Genomic DNA, 23,509 nt, shown 5'->3' on the forward strand with positions numbered 1-23,509 from the left:
GTCAAAATGCTTCCCCAGCATTCTTGACATAAAACAGTCATTTAAAAACATGTATTAAATACAGTTTCTATAATGAACTCTCATCTTTCCATGTTGTTCCACATCAATTCTCATTTAAAGTCAATATTAGGTAATTTGGAAAAAATCTCACATTTTGGGAATCAATTACTCCATATAGTCTTGGACATATCTTAAACATACTAGCTCCAAATTTGTCGGAGATCATAGATTTCGATTCTACTCTTCAAGATCTTTCCGATGATATCTCACATGAGGGGGTTTTGACAAACTTTTGGACAAGTTCACCATGCTCCCATTTTTCAAATGGGAATGGGATTTTTTTCAAATTATCTAATATGGTGTTTTTATTTCATATGTATTCCCATTCTCATCACATCATTTTTCATCTCATCACATCTTTTCTCATTTATCTGCATCGGATCTCATTCACTCGCGTCTACCCATATCCACATCTCATCTCATCATATTCGTTCACATCACACATCACATCTATCTCCATTTACATTACATCTCATTCATTCATATCCATCACATTCATTCGTTCACATCTATACATAGACTTTAAGAAAATTCTAATTTTGATATAAAAACTCTTTATGCATCTATTTATGCATAAAAATCAATTTTAATGGGAATAACACTTTTCAAATAAAAATAAATTCTTTATGCTTTCTATGCATAAAAATCAATTTTAATGAGAATAACACTTTTGACAAAAAAATAATTCCTTTATGCATCTTTCTATGCATAAAAATCATTTTTAATGAGAATAACACTTTTGAAATAAAAATAATTCCTTTATGCATCTTTTTATGCACAAAAATCATTTTTAATGAGAATAACACTTTTGAAATAAAAATAATTCCTTTATGCATCTTTCTATGCATAAAAATCATTTTTAATGAGAATAACACTTTTGAAATAAAAATAATTCCTTTATGCATCTTTCTATGCATAAAAATCATTTTTAATGAGAATAACACTTTTGAAATAAAAATAATTCCTTTATGCATCTTTCTATGCATAAAAATCATTTTTAATGAGAATAACACTTTTGAAATAAAAATAATTCCTTTATGCATCTTTCTATGCATAAAAATCGTTTTTAATGTGAATAACACTTTTGAAATAAAAATAATTCCTTTATCCATCTTTCTATGCATAAAAATCAAATTTAATAATTAATATCAGTGATATCCATGCATATTCATAGGTGAATATGTACATGGAGTAATCAGAATATTTCTTTTAGATGCAAAAATGGTGGAAATAACTCTTTTGGAATAAGATAAAAACAAACTTTTTTTGCACAAAATTCTAGAAAATTTTACCATAACGTCCTTTGTATGGCTGACCATTTATCATTTTTATCATTCTTTGATTGACGTAAATTAACACAAATTAGATTCATAGAACTCTAATCTACATAATTTTCTAAATTCAAGAGAGTAAACAATAAGAAGAGTTTAATTAATCCTTTAGTTAATCTTTCTAGGACTAAGGAAAGCTAGAATGTAAAGAAGAGAAGGGGGTGGCCTTTTCAACATCAAGGCATAGCATTTGAATTTACTTCAATTTACTGCAAAACATAAAAATCAAGAAAACCATAGATTTAAAATTAAACAAGTAAGAAAATTAACCTACATAGAGCTTGTAAGCTCTCCTTTGGCTTGAGGGATTGAGGGTTCTACTCTTGTTTGAAGCAAGAGTGGCCACCAATTCACTTTGGAGAGGATTAGGCCAAAAACAATTGAATTATTAAAAAATTCAATGTAAATGGCTCAAGACAGGAGCAAAGTAATAGTGCATAAACACCATTAAGCTTTTACAAAGGGGAAGGCTTTTATTTATAGGAAGAATAGGCCTCTAACCAAGCAAATTGATTCTAGAATTTTCCAGATCAGTTTGGTCAATTTTTGACCATTTTTGGGTCAGTTTAGTTTACTTTACTTTTCGGATCTAGTTGAAACAGGAGAGATGAAAATATCTCATTATTTTTGAGTTTAAAACTATGTGAAATAGGCGCTTCCTTCATGAGGGGAGATCCCCACACCGAGGTGTCAAAAATGCATCATTTCCTCTAAATATCTTTTAATTTTTAACTAATAAACCTTGTACTCAGTCAACTCTTCATTTTTGGGGGTTTTTATTTTATTCGTCAATTTATCTACTCCCTAGATTTGGATTAATCTTATTGGTCCATAGGAACATTAATACCATAATCTAAAAATTTCTGAAAATATGGATCCTTAGGCTAAGGTCCTTTTTACCTATTTTCAATTAATTCCAATTGCACATTGGAAAGTTCTTTTGAATTTCTATTTTAGGAGAAACCATTTTATACACTAGCAGGATTTTTATATCCAAAAACATCTCAATTTTGAATTACCTTTCTCTAGACATTTTCTCTCTCCACCACCAAGGGCCAAAACAAGGTAAAACAAGATCTTTCTTTTATTTCAGAGAGAGGAATAATTATAAGATCAGAATGGGAGGTTCTTATACCTGCACACCTCAAAAGTTGGAGGGAGGAATCTTACATTCTACCCCTTAAAAAACGTGAGATGTCATCATCTCGAAAAAAAGAGGACAACTCTTTCCCTTAAGATCCAATTGATTATGGGGCTCCTTATAGTCTGGTGAACCCAACAAAATCCTGGGAAAAAGATCCCTTATGTAGAACTGATCATCGGATAACAATTCTTTTAGATCATATCATTCATATCTTTAACACAATAATGATCCATTAGACCGAAATTTCCATCTGAACAGTCCTCCATGGGAATTTTCAATTATACAGATTTTCAATCTGACATCTCTTGACTTGATCCATTGGGTCAAGTGTTCATAGTAGCAATCTGTCAGCACAATCCACTAATCTTACAGTGATTTACTGAAGTCATTATCGTCATTCCAGTTACGAACATCATCACAGGGACTCGTCCCATTCATCCTCATTGTGGTTTTGCTCAACTTATCGCTTTTCAACCAAAACTCAAGAATCATCATTTTTCAATTAGAATCCAAATCAACTCATCAGTTCTCAACCAGAGTTTTTAAAATCATATCAAGCACATCGAATTCATCATCTGGATAGCATTTTTGCTTATAATTTTAAGTCTTAGATTTACTTGTATATACTGTCAGTAAGAAGCTACAGTTATACCCTCGGTATACACGAGTAGTCACGGTCCTTAGAATTATAAGGTAAATATCATCATGTCTAGGCCTCAAGCAAGTCAAGGATTCCATGCAATCTGAAGACCCAATTACTAATTTATGAATTTTAGTCTGAATATCAATTTGTATGAATTTCATCACACAATTACAACCTTTTATTGCTACTTCATAAATTTTTGACATTTTTTGGCTTCTCGATTGATCCACATTAGCCAATTTGCTCTAATAACACCTGAAAGATCCTTGTCCCCACCGCGCAAGAAATTTAGGGGTGCTAGCAGCGGAAGTAGCACTTCTTGTGCGGGGCACGGTCCCTCACTCAGGGCTTTGCCCCACGAATACCCAAACAAGAGACTAATCCCTCAGTTCTTCCAAAACCAAACCCGAAAAAACTTCCCTCGTCCGAAAAGCACGAGCGATTCCTGCAGGATAATTTTACTCTAACGTAGTCAAATGCCTTAACTAACTGAACTGATCTGACCGAACCTGTAAGTCCCATAGTCAGATCAAGGAAAAGATTGCACTTGGATCATAGAGAGACCAACGCTTTTTTCCTTATTGAGAGGCATAGCCGTTGATTCTTTCCCATAGAACAATTTTTATCTGGGATTTAATTCATCTATCATATCATAACAGAATTGAGTCTCATTTTAGGGACCCATCAATCTAGCCTAACCCCTTCCATTCCCGTGCGTTAGCCAACCGCCCAACCACTGTAGTGATGGGGTCCATCTAAGAATTTGGTTAGGTTTATTCCCGGGTACTAGGGAAAAGATTTCCCAGGCCCCCTAGCCGGATATTTATGCAAACTTAAAACTAGTCACACCACTTACACACCCAATATGAAATTGCCTTTTTCACAAAATCAGCTGTCTTTAAAACAATCATTTAATGAAACCATAGTGTCACTGATCATAATCCTCCAAATTATCTCGTTGAATCCTAATTTTTAAATTTTCCTTCATCGGTGTACCTATGGCATCATTGGCAACCAGCACGCTCACCACCTGTCCACTGATGAGGGGCCTTTTGGATAGTTCCTAGCTCATAGTAACCGGTAATATTTTCACTTATAAAAATCAAAATGGAATCTCCATTGAAGATCAACAAGATCAACCAACAGATCTATATAAAAGAGCCATGGACTCATCCGTGGAGGACCAGCAAGGTTAATCAACCACATCCATGCCCAAATTCAGAAAATATCTCTTTTTCCTTGTTCGAATATTTGCCCTGACGCACGTGTGGGTATCTTCAGCGAGCCCGTGCATCGTATGGTCAGCACCCTCTAGAATCCTTTGTAGGTCACCTAGCGCTTCACTCATAGGCCACTTCCTTGGTCCCTCATCCACCGTACACCGAAAGATCACCGCTTAAATCGAACCGAGGCTGGGGCTGTGACCTTGCTACGCAAGACGTCCTCCATTCACTCTTCGACATTAGCAGTTACAACTTTATCAGATTAGGTCTCCACGACCTCATTCACAAGATGGTCAAAATGCTTCCCGAGCATTCTTGACATAAAACAATCATTTAAAAACATGTCATAAATACAGTTTATATAACGAAGTCTCATCTTTTCATATTGTTCCACATCAATTCTCATTTATTGTTCCACATCAATTCTCATTTATTTCATATGTTCCACATCAATTCTCATTTATTTCATATGTATTCCCATTCTCATCACATCAATTCTAATTTATTTCATATGTATTCCCATTCTCATCACATCATTTTCCATCTCATCACATCTTTTCTCATTTATCCACATCAGATCTCATTCACTCGCATGTACCCATATCCACATCTCATCACATCAAATTCGTTCACATCACACATCACATGTACCCATATCCACATCTCATCACATCATATTCGTTCACATCACACATCACATCTATCTCCATTTACATTACATCACATTCACTCATATCCATCACATTCATTCGTTCACATCTATACATAGAATTTAAGAGAATTCTAATTTTGATATAAAAATTCTTTATGCATAAAAATCAATTTTAATGGGAATAACACTTTTGAAATAAAAACAAGTCCATTATGCATCCTTCTATCAATAAAAATCAATTTTAATGAGAATAACACTTTTCAAATAAAAATAATTCCTTTATGCATCTTTCTTTGCACAAAAATCATTTTTGATGAGAATAACACTTTTCAAATAAAAATAATTCCTTTATGCATCTTTCTATGCATAAAAATCAATTTTTGATGAGAATAACACTTTTGAAATAAAAATAATTTTTTTATGCATCTTTCTATGCATAAAAATCAATTTTAATGAGAATAACACTTTTGAAATAAAAATAATTCCTTTATGCATCTTTCTATGCATGAAAATCAATTTTAATAATTAATATCAGTGATATCCATGCATATTCATAGGTGAATATGTACATGGAGTAACCAGAATATTTCTTTTAGATGCAAAAATGGTGGGAATTACTCTTTTGGAATAACATAAAAATAAACTTTCTTTTCCACAAAATTTTGGAAAATTTTGCCATAACCTCCTTTGTATGGCTGACCATTTCTCATTTTTATCATTCTTTGATTGACGTAAATTAATACAAATTAGATTCATAGAACTCTAATCTACACAATTTTCTAAATTCAAGAGAGTAAACAATAAGAAGAGTTTAATTAATCCTTTAGTTAATCTTTCTAGGATTAAGGAAGGCTGGAATGTATAGAAGATCAGGGGGTGGCCTTTCCAACATCAAGGCATAGCATTTGAATTTAATCCTCCAAATTATCTGGTTGAATCCTAATTTCCAATTTTTCCTTCATCGGTGTACCTATGGCATCATTGGCAACCAGAACGCTCACCACCATCTAGTCCCATGGGTTAGCCAACGGCCCAACCATTGTAGTGATGGGGTCCATCTAAGAATTTGGTTAGGTTTTGTCTCAGGTACCAGGGAAAAGAGTTCCCAGGCTCCCTAGCCGGATATTTATGCAAACTTAAAACTAGTCACATCACTCCCAATATGAAATTACCTTTTTTACAAAATCAGCTGTCTTTAAAACAATCATTTAATAATACCATAGTGTCACTTATCATAATCCTCCAAATTATCTCGTTGAATCCTAATTTTCCATTTTTCCTTCATCGGTGTACCTATGGCATCATTGGCAACCAGAACGCTCACCACCTATCCACTCAGGGGCCTTTTGGATTGTTCCTAACTCATAGTAACTGGTAATATTTTCACTTATAAAAATCAAAATGGAATCTCCATTGAAGATCAGCAAGATCAACCAACAGATTCATATAAAAGAGCCATGGACTCATCCGTTGAGGACCAACAAGGTCAATCAACCAGATCCATGTCCGAATTCAGAAAACATCTCTTACTCCTTGTTCCAATATCTTCTCCGACGCACGTGTGGGTATCTTTGGCGAGCCCGTGCATCGTATGGTCAGCACCCTCTAGAATCCTTTGCAGGTCACCTAGCGCTTCACTCATAGGCCGCTTCCTTGGTCCCTCATCCACCGTACCGGAAGCTCACCATTTAAATCGAACCCAGGCTAACAATCTTTTAGATCATATCATTCATATCTTTAACACAATAATGATCCATTAGACCAAAATTTCTATCTGAACAGTCCTCCATGGGAATTTTCAATTATACAGATTTTTAATTTGACATCCCTTAACTTGATCCACTAGGTCAAGTGTTAATAGTAGCAATCTGTCAACACAATCCACTAATCTTATAGTGATTTGCTGAAGTCATTATCGTCATTCCAGTTACAAACATCATCACAGGGACTCGTCCCATTCATCCTCATTGTGGTTTTGCTCAGCTTATCGCTTTTCAACCAAAACTCAAGAATCATCGTTTTTTAATCACAATCCAAATTAACTCATCAGTTCCCAACCAGAGTTTTTGAAATCATATCAAGCACATTCGAATTCATCATCTGGATAGCATTTTTGCTTATAATTTCAAGTCTTAGATATACTCGTATATACTGCCAGTAAAGGAGCTACAGTTATACCCTTGGTATACACAAGTAGTCACGGTCCTTGGAATTATAAGGTAAATACCATCATGTCAAGGCCTCAAGCAAGTCAAGGATTCCATGCAATTACGGTACTTCCATCTGAACACCCAATTACTAATTTATGAATTTGAGTCTGAATATCAATTTGTATGAATTTCATCACACAATTACAACCTTTTATTGCTACTTCATAAATTTTTGAAATTTTTTGGCTTCTTGATTGATCCACATTAGCCAATTTGCTCTGATAACACCTGTAAGATCCCTGTCCCCACCGTGCAAGGAATTCAGGGGTGCTGGCAGTGGAAGTAGCACTTCTTGTGCGGGGCACGGTCCCTCACTCGAGGCCTTGCCCACGGATACTCGAACAAGAGACTAATCCGTCAGTTCTTTCAAAACCAAACCCGGAAAAACTTCCCTCGCCTGGAAAGCACGGGCAATTCCTGCAAGAAAATTTTAATCTAACGTAGCCAAAAGCCTTAACTAACTGAACTGATCTGACCGAACCTGTAAGTCCCATAGTCAGATCAAGGAAAAGATTACACTTGGATCATAGAGACCAACGCTTTTTTCCTCATTAAGAGGGATAGCCATTGATTCTTTTCCATAGAACAATTTTTATTTGGGATTTACTTCATCTATCGTACCATAACAGAATTGAGTCTCATTTTAGGGACCCATCAATCCAGCCTAACCCCATCCAGTCCCGTGGGTTAGCCAACCACCCAACCACTTGTAGTGATGGGGTCCATCTAAGAATTTGGTTGGGTTTTGTCCCGGGTACCAGGGAAAAGAGTTCCCAAGCCCCCTAGCCGGATATTTATGCAAACTTAAAACCAATCATAACACTTACACACCCAACATGAAATTGCCTTTTCCATAGATTCAGCTGTCTTTAAAACAATCATTTAATGAAACCATAGTGTCATTGATCATAATCCTCCAAATTATCTGGTTGAATCCTAATTTCAAATTTTTCCTTCATCGGTGTACCTATGGCATCATTGGCAACCATAATGCTCACCACCATCTAGTCCGGTGGGTTAGCCAACTGCCCAACCATTGTAGTGATGGGGTCCATCTAAGAATTTGGTTAGGTTTTGTCTCAGGTACCACGGAAAAGAGTTCCCAAGCCCCTTAGCCGGATATTTATGCAAACGTAAAACTAGTCACACCACTTATACACCCAATATGAAATTGACTTTTTCACAGAATCAGCTGTCTTTAAAACAATCATTTAATGAAACCATAGTGTCAATGATAATAATCCTCCAAATTATCTGGTTGAATTCTAATTTCTAATTTTTTCTTCATTGGTGTACCTATGGCATCATTGGCAACCAGAACGCTCACCACCTGTCCACTCAGGGACCTTTTGGATAGTTCCTAGCTCATAGGTAACCGGCAATATTTTCACTTATAAAAATCAAAATGGAATCTCTGTTGAAGATCAGCAAGATCAACCAACAGATTCATATAAAAGAGCCATGGACTCATCCGTTTGGGACCAGCAAGGTCAATCAACCAGATCCATGCCCGAATTCAGAAAACATCTCTTACTCCTTGTTCTAATATCTTCCTTGACACACGTATGGGTATCTTCTGTGACCTAGAGCCCAAGCACCGTATGGTCAGCATCCACCACTAGGATCCTTCGTAGGTCACCTAGCGCTTCACTCATAGGCCGCTTCCTTGGTCCCTCATCCATCGTATCGGAAGCTCACCATTTAAATCAAACCGAGGCTGGTAAAGACCTCGGCTGAACTTGCTACGCGAGACGTCCTCCATTGGCTCTCTGTTAGCTGTTACAACTATATCAGATTAGGTCTCCACGACCTCATTCACAAGATGTTCAAAATGCTTCCCCAGCATTCTTAACATAAAACAGTCATTTAAAAACATGTATTAAATACAGTTTCTATAACGAACTCTCATCTTTCCACATTGTTCCACATCAATTCTCATTTATTGCATATGTATTCCCATTCTCATCACATCATTTTCCATCTTATCACATCTTTTCTCATTTATCCACATCAGATCTCATTCACTCGCATCTACCCATATCCATCACATTCATTCGTTCACATCTATACATAGACTTTAAGAGAATTCTAATTTTGATATAAAAATTCTTTATGCATCTATTTATGCATAAAAATCAATTTTAATGGGAATAACACTTTTGAAATAAAAATAATTCCTTTATGCATCTTTCTATGCATAAAAATCAATTTTAATGAGAATAACACTTTTGAAATAAAAATAACTCCTTTATGCATCTTTCTATGCATAAAAATATATTTTAATGAGAATAACACTTTTAAAATAAAAATAATTCCTTTATGCATATTCCTATGAATATGCATGGATATCACTGATATTAATTATTAAAATTGATTTTTTTGCATAGAAAGATGCATAAAAGAATTATTTTTATTTCAAAAGTGTTATTCCCATTAAAATTGATTCTGATATCCATGCATATTCATAGGTGAATATGTACATGGAGTAATCAGAATATTTCTTTTAGATGCAAAAATGGTGGGAATTACTCTTTTGGAATAACATAAAAACAAACTTTCTTTTCCACAAAATTTTGGAAAATTTTGCCATAACCTCCTTTGTATGGCTGACCATTTCTCATTTTTATCATTCTTTGATTGATGTAAATTAACACAAATTAGATTCATAGACTCTAATCTACACAATTTTATAAATTCAAGAGAGTAAACAATAAGAAGAGTTTAATTAATCCTTTAGTTAATCTTTCTAGGATTAAGGAAGGCTGGAATGTAAAGAAGAGAAGGGGGTGCCCTTTTCAACATCAAGGCATAGCATTTGAATTTAATTCAATTTACTGCAAAACATAAAAATCAAGAAAACCATAGATTTAAAATTAAACAAGTAAGAAAATTAACTTACATAGAGCTTGTAAGCTCTCCTTTGGCTTGAGAGATTGAGGGTTCTACTCTTGTTTGAAGCAAGGGTGGCCACCAATTCACTTTGGAGAGGATTAGGTTAAAAATAACTGGATTATTAAAAAACTCAATGTAAATGGCTCAAGACAAGAGCAGAGTAATAGTGCATAAACACCATTAAGCTTTTACAAAAATGGAGGCTTCTATTTATAGGAAAAAGCAAGCCTCTAACCAATCAAATTGATTCTAGAATTTTTCAGATCAGTTTGGTCAATTTTTGACCATTTTTGGGTCAGTTTACTTTACTTTACTTTTTGGATCTAGTTGAAACAGGAGAGAGGAGAGAAAAAAATATCTCATTATTTTTGAGTTTAAAACTTGTCCACACATGTGAAATAGGCGCCTCCTTTATGAGGGGAGATCCCCACACTAAGGTGTCAAAAATGCATCATTTCCTCTAAATATCTCTTAATTTTTATAAGCCTTGTACTCAATCAACTCTTCATCTTATGTGAGCATTTGCGATACAGTAGCATGCATCAAAAATGCTGATTTGAAAACATTTATGCCTTGTTTAAGTGGATGCATAAACGGTGTCCTATAGAGGATTTTTTTCACAGTTCAATATGATTCCAGGGTGGTTGACATGTAGCTTAGGATATGTAGGATTGAAGGCATGCTACCCAATATACTTAAGGTTATTTAGGGTCACACCCTTGTGGGTGTGCTACCATATATGGATGAGAGAAGCCTAGGAAAGTTTTGGGCTAAAGATTTACTGGTGTGTGGAATTAGAGAGACGATGTAGGCAAAAGAGCATTGCACAATCTCGTCAAAGTAGTTCAGAGATTTCTTCGCTTGACCTTCTTATGCATATTGACACAAGATTCTAGGAAGGCAGCAGTCCTCAAGCACTTGTCATGGCTCTAAAACAGCATCGCACTTGTCCACAAGAGCATTGCCCACCAGCACAATATTGTTGCATACATGGCCACTAAAGCATCCCATGTTGCATACATGGTCACTAAAGCATCTGACCACATTTCAATCCTATTAATGTAGTCGATGTGATTACATTGCTGCTCTTATGCATGCTAAGTAACAATTTTGACTTCCCAAGCTCACCACATGATACATGGTAATTAAGCATTTGAGCACTGCACAATGCTATTAATGCAGTCCATGTGATTACATCGCTGCTCTTGTGCGTGTCAAATAATGCTTTTTCCTTTCCAAGATTTTCAAGAAACACCCTTTGTAAAAGATCAGTGTTATAAGGGTGCCACTATCCATATATTTTCAAGCAACCCCCACACATGCTTTAAGAAAAAGAATAAATGCCTTTGAAATAGCACCGCACTTCCACAAGAGCATTGCCCAACATTGTTATATGTAGCAGTCGAGTGCTTGCTTGGCATGACCTCCTTCTACATATCCTCCAATCCAAGAGACAACATTCCGTGAAGGCAACCCATTGAGGAGCACTTGTCATGACTTTGAGACAGTAAAGCACTTGTCATGACTTTGAGATAGCAAAGCACTTGGCGTACATGTCCACTAGAGCATCGCCTAGCACAATGTCATTCTACAACAACCCCTTCCTTGTAATCTCATCATGGATTTGTTTTCCCTTGTCAGATGCTCTGATTGTGGTGCATGCTTTCAAGATGAATGCGTAGGTCACTGCATTTGGAAGGATGCCCTCATGTTGTGTCTCTTGAAAGCACTCAAGTGCTTGCTCGGTGTGACCTTCCTATACATACCCAGCAACAATCAGTGCTGCACAATGTCATTCTACAGCAACCCCTGCCTTGCAATCTCATCGTGGATTTGTTTTCCCTTGTCAGATGCTCTGATTATGGTGCATGCTTTCAAGATGAATGCGTAGGTCACTGCATTTGGAAGGATGCCCTCATGTTGTGTCTCTTGAAAGCACTCAAGTGCTTGCTCGGTGTGACCTTCTTGTGCATACCCACCAACAATCAGTGCATTCCAAGAATATACAACATTTCGAGAAGGCAGAGCAATTGTCGCACCTCCAATCAGCACCACACTGGGCATACATGTCCACTAAACATTGTCCAATGCAATTGTAGCAACCTGCCTTAAAAACTCATGATGGATTTGTTTCTCGTCATGCTCAGACTCACCAAAGTGCTCGGTGACTGCACACATTAAGCACACAAGCACGTCATTGCATCTGGAAGGATGCCCTTGTGCTTGATGCATGGCTTCAAAGTAGTCAAGCGCTTGCTGGATGTGACCATGTGAATATCTTGCAATCAGTGCATTCTAAGAGCCAACATCTGGAAGGTTCAAGGATGCCCTCACACATTGCATCTCTTCAAAGCAGTCTAATGCTTGCTTGGCATGACATTCTTGTGCATATCCTACAATCAATGCATTCCAAAAGACAACATTCCACGAAGGCAGCCCATCGAGCCCTTCTCGTGCCTCCACATATGGCATACATGCCTACCAATGTTATTCTCTCTAGCAACCCCTACCTTGCAATCTCATCATGAATATGTTTCCCCTGGTCAGCGGCTTGGCACATGTTGTCAAGGATGCCATAACACTACACCTTAAAGCAGCCAACTGCTTGCTTGGTGTGACCTTGTGCATATCATGTAACAATCAGTGCACTCCAAGAGACAACATCTTGAGAAGGCAGCCCATCAAGCACTTGTCATGCATTTGAAACAAGACTACACTTGGCATAGATGTCCACTAGATCATTGCCCAGCACACAACAATCCCTGCCTTGCAATCGCATCATGGATATGTTTCCCCTAGTTAGCGGCTCCAATTGTGGCACATGTTGTCTTTTCGAGATGTCAAGTGCATATTATGCCTTAAAATCGCATCATGGATATGTTCCCCCTAGTCAATGGCTCCAATCATGGCACATGTTGTCAAGGATGCTTTCTCGTGCATATTCTATAATCAGACCATTCCAAGAGACAACATTTCAAGAAGGCAGCCCTGAAACAGCCCCTTAAGCACTTTTCGTGCCTTTGAAATAGCACCGTGCTTGGCATACATGTCCATAAGAGCATTGCACAACACAAGATTGTTCTGCAGAAACTCCTTGTTGCCGCACAATCACACCATGGTTTTGGATCCCCCTCTCAATAGCTCCAATCATGGCACATGCTTTCAAGATGCAGGTGTAGGTTATTGTGCCTAGAAGGATGCCCTCATGTTGCATCTGTTCAAAGTAGTTCGGATCTTGCTCAGCTAGTGCATTCCAAGACATAACATCCCGAAAGCATCTCTCAAAGTAGTCGAGTGCTTACTTGGAACAACCTCCTTGTGCATATCCTCCAGTCCAACAAGAGAAAACATTCCGTGAAGGCAGCCCATTGAGAAGCACTTACCACGTACGAATGATGGATCTGTTGCCTCGTATACAATGGTTATTGAAATGCCCTTTTTAAAATGTTCTATCCTAAGAGATTGTGGTAAGCAGTTCGAGGCAAGCAAAGCATGAATGTTCGAGGCGAGCAAAGCACAAACGTTTGAGGCGAGCAAAGCACGAACGTGTGGATTATGTTACTTAACCACACACGATTATGTTGCTTACCCACATATGATCATAGTCCAAATTACCACAACGAACGATGGATCTATTGTATTCAAAGAGATTGGTATAATCAGTTCAAGGAGAGCAAAGCACAAACCATGGATTATGTTATGAAACCACGCATAATTATGTTATGAAACCACGCATAATTATGTTACTTTGATCATAGTCCAAAGCAACTACTGCGTATCACCATAATCCAAAAATCATTTTACAAGCCATCCATAAGACAATGAATGTGAAAAACATCAAAACGACTAGTGTACCATTCTCATCATTTAGATACATAACAAAATATCACACTTGATGTAGCAAAAGATACCCCAAAACATCTTAAAAATGAGGTAGAAATATAAAATTGATCATAGAATGTCATTACAAAAGTGGGCATGTATTGGGATGACTAACAAGAAATTGTCATTACAAATATATCACAAATTTGTTTAGAATGTCATTACATTATTAAAAGGGCCATATTTCATCCCAAAATGTAGCTCCAAAATGTATCAAATACTACTCTAAAACTAAATTGTTGGTCCAAAAAAGAGAGTGCTATCCAAAAAGCATTATGAACGCAATGCACCGCCCACAAAATGCTAACTGCTCCAAAACTGAATTGATGGCTGAAAATCAGAGAACTGATCCAAAAAGTGTCAAATGTGCGCACCGCTCACAACATAACATGCCACATACTGCACCAAAACTGCATAGCTGTCCACAAAATGATATGGAACATGCTTCTCCAAAACTGAATTGATGGTGGCTGAAAAAAAGAGTTGAGATACAAAAAGTGTCAAATGCGTGCGCCACCAAAAGTGTCGAATAAGATAACATGCACCAAAAGTGCATGGCTGCCCACAAAATGAATGGCAAGTGCTGCACCAAAACTGAATTTACGGGGGCTGAAAGAAAGAGAGCTGGTCCAAAGAGTGTTGAATGCATTGATCCAAAAAGAGAGCTTTTTCACGATTCACCTAAGCATTTTATGCACCATTGGTGTAGCTCCATTCTCAACTTGCACACATCTTCATGGTCAAACCAATCCTTTGTAAGCTACAAACATTTGCCAACAAGCCAAGGATATAAAGTAAGATTGAGCTTTGAATACCTTACTCAATTAGGCCACGCTAAGCTTGTTAGACTTACCCATGTCTTACTTATGCCATCTTGTAGTATGCCGGCAATGAGATACCTCACAAATGCCATCACATAAAAGCCGCAATCTGTGGAGTTGGGCTGCCTTGGTACCTGTCCCAATATTACACATCGAGATTGTATAGCATAAACACTAATATAACTAGCCCCGTCACAATTAGGATGTATGGACACACATATTTAAGCATTGTTGCACCAAAAAAACAAGTAAGAAAACTAGGCTTCACCTTAACAATCTTTAGGTCTAGCTCTTGTGTAGGATCATAAATAGTTGACTCAGCCACATGCGGCGCCAAGCACTTAAGAGCACTGCATAAAATACAAAGTTTAGATTGTGTTATCCTCTGTGCACCGGTTTTGTGGCATGCATATTCGCAAAGACACTAGTTTTACTTGTACAAGCCTTCAAAACACTCCTTTTGGTTTGTAAGCCCCAATGAGTCCAAGTATAGTAGATAATGTTTCTTCCCTCGTAAGAGAGGAACCCTTTTGTCCTTATTGACATACAAAACAAAGAGAGACCAATGGTTCCTATTACACACAAACATAAACCAAGAAATTCAGCTATGTGCATCAAATAAATGAAATTCAGCCAAGAAGTATTCCATTGCCATAAACACACCTGCAAATGATAGGAAAGAAACATAACTCAAGCTTGGACACATCAATGCTAGCAAAGAAGTCCGAGAGGTGTGAGAAACGGTGCTCCGATGTCATGGAATACCACATGGAGTCAACGAACAATACCTTCTCCAATTAAATGGTGCATGGCAACATATTTTCCATCCATCTAGATGCATGAAAGGGGGGAAATCAAAGCTCATCCATATAATGTGAATTAGAACACATGGCAAGTCTATCAAACTTACATTCCAAATAGATTAAGTGTTCTAGTCAAGGCCTCATCAACAAAGATTGCCTTCAAAAGTGGCTCATCTGTTGCTACGTATAGTGTGAACCTTGTGGAAGTAAACTCAATATCTGCCCTTGAATTGAGCCTGTAATGTAAATCCAAATATGAAGAAAAATTTGTTGAACTTATAATACAAGAAGGGTACACAAAACTATCAATGCATTCTGACCCACTAACCTAGATCTTGCAACATTACGTTTTGCTATTCGCAGCTGCCCTTCCCCTTTCTTTACCATTGTAACATGCGAATTAGAGATCTCAAAGATGAGTTGTACACTATTGCTCTTCTCGGACAACGTGGGTGAAGATATATCAATTGGCATTGCTTTGCTGTTGCGAGTTTGCATAGTACGAGAAGATCTGATAGGCAACTTCTTCCTTGTAGCTCCACACACCTATAAATTGACAAAGAAAGAGATCTTAGCTTTGCACCCTTTCAGCCCTAGGAAAGCTTGAAACACACTTCAACACCTCGCATGCAACACTCTCATTGCAGTGTATACGTACATGGGATTTTTGTGCAGCCACATTCTTTTTTGTGCTTGGCATGTGTATTATACCGTCACATATGTCCACCCTTGCATGCATGACAATTACCAAAAAAAAAGAGAAAAGAAATAGCAAAAAAGAAATTAATGAGAGAGGAACACTTACTGACTTGGTGCTGGCAGCCACCTTTGAACCCATCCCTTCTTTTGCAAGCTTTTTCTCATCATCATTGTCAACCTTTGAACCCATCCCTCCTTTTGCAAGCTCTTCCTCAACATCACTCTGAACCTTTGAACCCATCCCTCCTTTTGCAAGCTCTTCCTTATCATCACTCTCAGCCCACCAAGCGATCCCTCCTTTTGCAAGCTCTTCCTCATCATCACTCTCAGCCCACCAAGCAATCCCTCCATTTGCAAGCTCTTCCTTATCATCACTCTTAGCCTTTTGCTCCCCATCACTCGAAACATGGTGCTCGTCAAGCTTTTGCTCATCATCACTACTATCAAGCTTTTGCTCATCACTATCAAGCTTTTGCTCATAGTCACTATCAAGCTTTTTCTTCCCATTGTTCTGAATGTCATGCTCGTTGCACTATCAAGCTTTTTCTCCTCATCGTTCTCTTGTTGGTCAAGGTCATCCATAACAATGTGTAACCATGTAGGCAAAGGTTTGACCTACACACATATTGCATGTATAGTAGCCATGATCACAACTTGGGAACTAAGGCAATGTACTTACACACACACACACACACACGCCTAAAAAATGCACACACACACCACTTTCATTGATTAAAATTAAGAAACCCCGATTGAGGCTTCCTTCGAACTAAGGTTGTGTAACCAATTCAAGAAATACATGATATGCAATATAAATTACACACACTCCAAAGTCATTAAAACATACAACATATACGTATCACACACTCTTTTTTTTTTTGTAAGTATACGTATCACACACAGAGACACACACACAGAGACACACACACATACATGCACACACCTTAAAAGAACACATGTGTGCACGGTGCACCTTAAAAGAACACACCTATGATTTTGCAACTATGGCCATGTGTAGAAATCAAGACCGAGACACTGAACTAGGGTAGTTTTGCTAAAATGTGGTCATGCTGCTCAATGGTGACATGTCATGGAAAAAAGATCTTGTGTATGTATGTGTGTATGCATGCGTGCGAGTGTGTGTTCTCAAGTTTCATCAGAGACCTTCACAAGACATAAGGAAATATAGTGCTCTTTTCCCCAAACCATTCTCGTTCACATTTCCTTATGTCTTGTGAAGGTCTCTGATGAAACTTGAGAACACACACTCGCACGCGTGCATACACACATACATACACAAGATCTTTTTTCCATGACATGTCACCATTGAGTAGCATGACCACATTTTAGCAAAACTACCCTAGTTCAGTGTCCCGGTCTTGATTTCTACACATGGCCATAGTTGCAAAATCATAGGTGTGTTCTTTTAAGGTGCGTGCACACATGTGTTCTTTTAAGGTGTGTCCATGTATGTGTGTGTGTCTCTGTGTGTGTGTGTGTGTGTGTGTGTGTGATACGTATACTTACAAAAAAAAAAGAGTGTGTGATACGCATATGTTGTATGTTTTAATGACTTTGGAGTGTGTGTAATTTATATCCATGCATATCATGTATTTCTTGAATTGGTTACACACAATCTTAGTTCGAAGGAAGCCTCAATCGGGGTTTCTTAATTTTAATCAATGAAAGTGGTGTGTGTGTGCATTTTTTAGGCATGTGTGTGTGTGTGTGTAAGTACATTGCCTTAGTTCCCAAGTTGTGATCATGGCTACTATACATGCAATATGTGTGTAGTTCAAACCTTTGCCTACATGGTTACACATTGTTATGGATGACCTTGACCAGCAAGAGAACGATGAGGAGAAAAAGCTTGATAGTGCGATGAGCACGACATTCAGAACAATGGGAAGAAAAAGCTTGATAGTGACTATGAGCAAAAGCTTGATAGTGATGATGAGCAAAAGCTTGATAGTAGTGACGATGAGCAAAAGCTTGACGAGCACCATGCTTCGAGTGATGGGGAGCAAAAGGTTGAGAGTGATGATAAGGAAGAGCTTGCAAAAGGAGGGATTGCTTTTGGTGGGCTGAGAGTGATGATGATGAAGAGCTTGCAAAAGGAGGGATTGCTTGGTGGGCTGAGAGTGATGATGAGGAAGAGCTTGCAAAAGGAGGGATGGGTTCAAAGGTTGAGAGTGATGATGAGGAAGAGCTTGCAAAAGGAGGGATGGGTTCAAAGGTTGACAATGATGATGAGCAAAAGCTTGCAAAAGGAGGGATGGGTTCAAAGGTGGGGGCTGCCAGCACCAAGACAGTAAGTGTTCCTCTCTCATTAATTTCTTTTTTGCTATTTCTTTTCTCTTTTTTTGGTGATTGTCATGCATGCAAGGGTGGACATATGTGACGGTATAATACACATGCCAAGCACAAAAAAGAATGTGGCTGAAAATCTCCTTCTCTTTGTGCACACAAATAGCCTCCAAATGCATGCACAAAAAGCCTTGAAATGTGCACAAATTGCCTTGTGACATGTGCAAACTACCACTCAAGAGGATGAAAAGGACGATGGCTGAAAATCCCCTTCTCTTCATGCACAAAAACAGCCCCCAAATGCATGCACAAAAATCCTTGAAGTGTGCATAGATTGCATGCGCAAACACAATTATTTGCATGCTCTTCAAACACAGCTTGACACATGAATGCAATCTGCTGACAAATAGCTTCGTATGCATGCACAAAAATCCCGTGTACGCATACACTGCAATGAGAGTGTTGCATGCAAGGTGTTGAAGTGTGTTTCAAGCTTTCCTGGGGCTGAAAGGGTGCAATGCTAAGATCTCTTTCTTTGTCAATTTATAGGCGTGTGGAGCTACAAGGAAGAAGTTGCCTATCAGATCTTCTCGTACTATGCAAACTCGCAAAACAGCAAAGCAATGCCAATCGATATATCTTCACCCACGTTGTCCAAGAAGAGCAAAAGTGTACAACTCATCTTTGAGATCTCTAATTCGCATGTTACAATGGTAAAGAAAGGGGAATAGCAGCTGCGAATAGCAAAACATAATGTTGCATGATCTAGGTTAGTGGGTCAGAATGCATTGGTAATTTTGTGTACCCTTCTTGTATTATAAGTTCAACAAATTTTTCTTCATATTTGGATTTGCATTACAGGGCTAAATTCAAGGGCAGATATTAAGTTTACTTCCACAAGGCTCAAGCTATACGTAGCAATAGATGAGCCACTTTTGAAGGCAATCTTTGTTATGAGGCCTTGACTAGAACACTTAATCTATTTGGAATGTAAGTTTGATAGACTTGCCATGTGTTCTAATTCACGTTATATGGATGAGCTTTGATTTTTCCCCTTTCATGCATCTAGATGGATGGAAAATATGTTGCCATGCACCATTTTGGAGAAGGTATTGTTCATTGAATCCATGTGGTATTCCATGACATCGGAGCACTGTTTCTCACACCTCTCGGACTTCTTTGCAGGCATTGATGTATCCAAGCTTGAGTGATGTTTCTTTCCTATCATTTGCAGGTGTGTTTATGGCAATGGAATACTTCTTGGGCTGAATTTCATTTATTTGATGCACATAGCTGAATTTCATTTATGTTTGTGTGTAATAAGAACCATTGGTCTCTCTTTGTTTTGTATGTCAATAAGGACAAAAGGGTTCCTCGCTTACGAGGGAAGAAACATTATCTACTGTTCTTGGAATCATTGGGGCTTACGAACCCAAAGGAGTGTTTGGAAAGCTTGCACAGGTAAAACTAGTGTCTTTGCAAATATGCATGCCACAAAACCGATGCACAGAGGATAACACAATCTAAACTTTGTATTTTATGCAGTGCTCTTAAGTGCTTGGTGCTGCATGTTGCTGAGTCAACTATCCAAGCTGCTCTTTATGATCCTGCACAAGAGCTAGACCTAAAGATTGTTAAGGTGAAGCCTAGTTTTCTTACTTGTTTTTTTGGTGCAACAATGCTTAAATATGTGTGTCCATACATGCTAATTGTGACAGGGCTAATTGTATTAGTGTTTACATGCTATACAATCTTTATGTGTAATGTTGGGACAGGTACCAAGGCAGCCCAACTCCACAGATTGCGGCTTTTATGTGATGGCATTTGTGAGGTATCTCATTGCCGGCATACAGCAAGACGGCATAAGTAAGACATGGGTAAGTTTAACAAGCTTAGCATGGCCTAATTGAGTAAGGTATTCGAAGCTCAATCTTACTCTATATCCTTGGCTTGTTGGCAAATGTTTGTAGCTTACAAAGGATTGGTTTGACCACGAAGATGTGTGCAAGTTGAGAATGGAGCTACACCAATGGTGCATGAAATGCTTAGGTGAATTGTGAAAAAGCTCTCTTTTTAGATCAACGGATTCAACACTCTTTGGACCAGCTCTCTTTCTTTCAGCCGTAAATTCAGTTTTGGTGCAGCACCTGCCATTTCATTTTGTGGGCAGCCATGCACTTTTGGTGCATGTTATCTTATTCGAGACACTTTTGGTGGCGCACGCAGTCGACACTTTTTGTATCTCAACTCTTTTCTCTAGCCATCAATTCAGTTTTGGAGAAGCATGTTCCATATCATTTTGTGGACAGCTATGCAGTTTTGGTGCAGTATGTGGCATGTGATGTTGTAAGCGGCGCACACATTCAACGCTTTTTGGATCAGCTCTCTGATTTTCAGCCACCATCAATTCAATTTTGCAGCAGTTAGCATTTTGTGGGCGGTGCATTACGTTCATAACGCTTTCTGGATAGCACTCTCTTTTTTGGACTAGCAATTTAGTTTTAGAGTAGTATTTGATACATTTTGGAGCTACATTTTGGGATGAAATATGGCTCTTTTAATACTTAATGTAATGACATTTTAAACAAATTTGTGATATATTTGTAATGACAGTTTCTTGTTAGTCATCCCAATACATGCCCACTTTTGTAATGACATTCTATGATCAATTTTATATTTCTACCTCATTTTTGAGATGTTTTGGGGTATCTTTTGCTACATCAAGTGTGATATTTTGTTATGTATCTAAATGATGAGAATGGTACACTAGTCGTTTTGATGTTTTTCACATTCATTGTCTTATGGATGCCTTGTAATTAAATGATTTTTGGAGTATGGTGATACGCAGTAGTTGCTTTGGACTATGATCAAAGCAACATAATTATGTGTGGTTTCGTAACATAATCCATGGTTTGTGCTTTGCTCTCCTCTTGAACTGATTATAGCAATCTCTTTGAATACAATAGATCCATCATTTGTGTGTGGTAATTTGGACTATGATCATATGTGGGTAAGCAACATAATCGTGTGTGGTTAAGGAACATAATCCAGACGTTTGTGCTTTGCTCGCCTCAAATGTTTGTGCTTTGCTTGCCTCAAACGTTCATGCTTTGCTCGCCTCGAACTTCTTACCACAATCTCTTAGGATAGAACATATTGAAAAGGTCATTTCAATAACCATTGTATATGAGTCAACAAATCCATCGTTCGTACGTGGTAAGTGCTTCTCAATGGGCCGCCTTCACGGAATGTTGTCTCTTGGACTAGAGGATTTGCACAAGGAGGTCGTGCCAAGTAAGTACTCGATTGCTTTGAGAGATGCTTTCGGGATGTTATGTCTTGGAATGCACTAGTTGAGCAAGACCCGAAATGCTTTGAACAGATGCAACATGAGGGCATCCTTCTAGGTGCAATAACCTACACCTGCATCTTGAAAGCATAGGCCATGATTAGAGCTGTTGATGAGAGGGGGATCCAAAACCATGGCGTGATTGTGCGCGGCAACAAGGAGTTGCTGCAAAACAATCTTGTGTTGTGCAATGCTATTGTGTGGACATGTATGCCAAGCGCGATGCTATTTCAAAGGCATGAAAAGTGCTTAAGGGGCTGTTTCAGGGCTACCTTCTTGAAATGTGGTCTCTTGGAATGGACTGATTACACAAAATATGCACGAGAAAGCATCCTTGACATGTGCCACGATTGGAGCCGTTGACTAGGGGAAACATATCCATGATGCGATTGCAAGGCAGAATATGCACTTGACTCCCTTGAAAAGACAACATGTGCCACAATTGGAGCCACTGACTAGGGGAAACATATTGTGCAGTGCTCAAATGCTTAATTACAATTGTTACTTAGCATGCATAAGAGCAGCAATGTAATCACATCGATTGCATTAATAGGACTGAAATGTGGTCAGATGCTTTAGTGACCATGTATGCAACATGGGATGCTTTAGTGACCATGTATGCAACAATATTGTGCTGGTGGGCAATGGTCTTCTGGACAAGTGCGATGTTGTTTCAGAGGCACAACAAGTGCTTGAGGACTGCTACCTTCCTAGAATCTTGTGTCAATATGCATAAGAAGGTCAAGCGAAGAAAGCTTTGAATTACTTTGATGAGATTGTGCAATGCCCTTTTGCCTACATCGTCTCTAATTCCACACACCAGTAAATCTTTAGCCCAAAACTTTCCTAGGCTTCTCTCATCCATATATGGTAGCACACCCACAATGGTGTGACCCTAAACAACCTTAAGTATATTGGTGGGTAGCATGCCTTCCATCCTACATATCCTAAGCTACATGTCAACCACCCTAGAATCCTGTTGAACTGTGAAAAAAAATCCTCTATAGGACACCGTTTATGCATCCACTTAAACAAGGCATAAATGTTTTCAAATCAGCATTTTTGATGCATGCTACTGTATCGCAACTTTCTTTCATGATCTTGCATCCCCTAGCATCATCAATGTCATCTTGGGGGGCTTGCATGAGCATAAATTGGACAAAAATTACCTATTTGGGAAACATATAATTTCTAGTTTTGGGCATGCTGCCAAAACAGGACATGCTCAAACCTCCATGAAAACTGATGGGAGTTGTTAGTGGCCTCTTATACCCATCAATTCTATACTACATCTACCCTTTAATTGACAAGTAACCACATTTGAGCTCTTTTCGTGAACAAATGACATTACGAGACACCATAACTTTAACAACACCATAGCTTACTACACAAAATATTACAAGTTCGATTGTATTCTTGAAATGCGACAGATGATTATAGACATAAAAGAGACAATTTAAATTTTTACTCATGGATTCCAACGTATGAGAAAT

The sequence above is a fragment of the Cibotium barometz genome, chromosome 33 (assembly GCF_041138505.1).
Source record: "Cibotium barometz isolate CiBa-2024 chromosome 33, ASM4113850v1, whole genome shotgun sequence".
Lineage (NCBI taxonomy): Eukaryota > Viridiplantae > Streptophyta > Polypodiopsida > Cyatheales > Cibotiaceae > Cibotium > Cibotium barometz.